The sequence below is a fragment of the Penaeus chinensis genome, chromosome 2 (assembly GCF_019202785.1).
Source record: "Penaeus chinensis breed Huanghai No. 1 chromosome 2, ASM1920278v2, whole genome shotgun sequence".
NCBI classification, from domain to species: Eukaryota; Metazoa; Arthropoda; class Malacostraca; order Decapoda; family Penaeidae; genus Penaeus; species Penaeus chinensis.
In genome coordinates, this window is record NC_061820.1 from 18,547,253 (window position 1) to 18,550,564 (window position 3,312).

Below are 3,312 nucleotides of genomic sequence, written 5' to 3' on the forward strand. Positions count from 1 at the left end.
ATAGTGTAAACAGAAGTTTCAAATATTTTAAATAAATACGTTTATTATTTTTGGTAAATCCATTTAATTTAATTTACCCCCAAATAAAACATGAAGTAAAAAAAAAAAAAAAAAAAAAAAAGTGGTGAAACAAAAAATATTTTATTAGACATAGATTATGGTAAATATGTCTTACAATTTACAATCCTTGAGTTTTTAAAACTTTTAGAACAAATATATATGTAAATATACATGCAGCAATGCAATACAATGATGAAAGATATGTTATATATACAAAAGAAAAAGAAAAATCAAGCAGCATGAAAAGGAAAGATATACATAGTGATCTATCACAGGTACTTATAAAGGTGCAGTATATATTTTCAATTATTTTATGAGCTATGAAAATAAGTATCATATTCAAAAGAAAATGAAATGTGCAAAAAAAAAAAAAAAAAAAGACAAATATAAGGCAGCATTACTTGCAAAACTACAAACAATTTGGCGAAAAAACAAAACAAAAAATTAGATACAAGTTACATTATGCAATATTTACCAATTCATCTCGTTTTGTAAATGCTTCCTTTCTTTCCACTTCAGGAACCTCTGGCTCAGGTTCCAAAACAATGACTTGTAGCTCTGCTTGAATATCAAGTTTTTCCTTAAGTAAAATAAAATCATGTAGTACACAGGAAGCTGTAATGACTATTCTGGAGGGAGACTTGAATTCCTCCTCGCTGTATAGGGGCACAATGTTCTCTGCGTATGCACCAACTCTGACTGGATTCCGGACCCTTTGTCGTCTCTGTGCTGATTCCTCTGCTCCCCCTAGATAATTTGCTAAGGCAACTATTAAAGCTGCGTCTAAAATAGGATCGTCTAATTCATCTAAATGGACAGCAACTCCCGCAACACGCCTAGCAGGTCGGCCATGTTCGCGTGGCGAAACCGTTCACTCTGACCGTTTTGGGCCTGTGCAAGGCGCACCGTGCGGAAAGGCTCAAGTGAACGCACGGAAGGTGTTCACTCAACAGAGTTTCAACCACGAGTGATACTTTTCAGATTCGACAGACGAAATATCAATGAAACGGCGGGGGTAGCCATGGAACCTGTAATATGTGGGGTGGGTCTTCATGCATGGTGTTGGTGAATTCGAACGTACCCGAACACGTTGCGTAATAGTTTGGTTAAACACAATGCGACTAGCGGTGCTCTGGGGACTTCTCCCGGTATTTGTACTATACCCTGTAAGTTTTACATAGGTGAGACCGGTTAAGCTTTTGAGAAAAGAATAGGTGAACTTAAACGTGACGTTAGATATGGCAGAGATTCAAATACGTGTTTCGTTCTTTTGCGTGATGAAGGTCACCATCTTAACTGGAAAAACGCTAAATTAATTCATCAATCAGCTAATTCGTACGAAAGGAAAATGTTAGAATCTCTATTAATTACAAAAATGCTTAAGTTTAACTTGAGTGCTGGTCAATGGTGCTTGGATGACCTTACCTCCTCGTTAGTTAGCAAAGCTTTCCCTAGATTCTTTGACCTTGACCCTCGTCCTGAGACCTGATTCAGCTCTTGTTCGTTCTGTCTCTCAACCACTATATATTCTTGTCAAAACTCTCTCCTTGTATCCATTTTGGTTTATCATTCGACTGAAGACGAACTCGTGAAGGGTTCGAAACGTTACGATTCAATTTCATTTCTTACTGTGGCTGTTTTCCTTTCATATTTGTGTACACATTACTGTGTTTGTGTTTGTGTCATATATACATATATTTGAATACAAATATATATGCATATATATTTATAAACATATACACATGTATATTTATATATATGCATATATAGATTTACATATATATACATACATACATACACATACATACATATATATGTATGTACACATTTATAAACATAGAAATATATACATATATATAATATTATATGTATATGCATGTATGTATATGCATATATATATATATATATATATATATATAAGCGTGTGTATATGTACATATGTATATATTTGTATGCATGTATATATATAAATAAATGTATAAATGTATATATATTTGTATGTATGTATATATATTTGTATGTATGTATGTATATATGTATAAATATTTGTATGTATGTATATATATTTGTATGTATGTATATATATTTGTATGTATGTATATATATTTGTATGTATGTATATATATTTGTATGTATGTATGTATATATATTTGTATGTATGTATGTATATATATTTGTATGTATGTATATATGTAAATATACATGCAGCAATGCAATACAATGATGAAAGATATGTTATATATACAAAAGAAAAAGAAAAATCAAGCAGCATGAAAAGGAAAGATATACATAGTGATCTATCACAGGTACTTATAAAGGTGCAGTATATATTTTCAATTATTTTATGAGCTATGAAAATAAGTATCATATTCAAAAGAAAATGAAATGTGCAAAAAAAAAAAAAAAGACAAATATAAGGCAGCATTACTTGCAAAACTACAAACAATTTGGCGAAAAAACAAAACAAAAAATTAGATACAAGTTACATTATGCAATATTTACCAATTCATCTCGTTTTGTAAATGCTTCCTTTCTTTCCACTTCAGGAACCTCTGGCTCAGGTTCCAAAACAATGACTTGTAGCTCTGCTTGAATATCAAGTTTTTCCTTAAGTAAAATAAAATCATGTAGTACACAGGAAGCTGTAATGACTATTCTGGAGGGAGACTTGAATTCCTCCTCGCTGTATAGGGCACAATGTTCTCTGCGTATGCACCAACTCTGACTGGATTCCGGACCCTTTGTCGTCTCTGTGCTGATTCCTCTGCTCCCCCTAGATAATTTGCTAAGGCAACTATTAAAGCTGCGTCTAAAATAGGATCGTCTAATTCATCTAAATGGACAGCAACTCCCGCAACACGCCTAGCAGGTCGGCCATGTTCGCGTGGCGAAACCGTTCACTCTGACCGTTTTGGGCCTGTGCAAGGCGCACCGTGCGGAAAGGCTCAAGTGAACGCACGGAAGGTGTTCACTCAACAGAGTTTCAACCACGAGTGATACTTTTCAGATTCGACAGACGAAATATCAATGAAACGGCGGGGGTAGCCATGGAACCTGTAATATGTGGGGTGGGTCTTCATGCATGGTGTTGGTGAATTCGAACGTACCCGAACACGTTGCGTAATAGTTTGGTTAAACACAATGCGACTAGCGGTGCTCTGGGGACTTCTCCCGGTATTTGTACTATACCCTGTAAGTTTTACATAGGTGAGACCGGTTAAGCTTTTGAGAAAAGAATAGGTGAACTTAAAC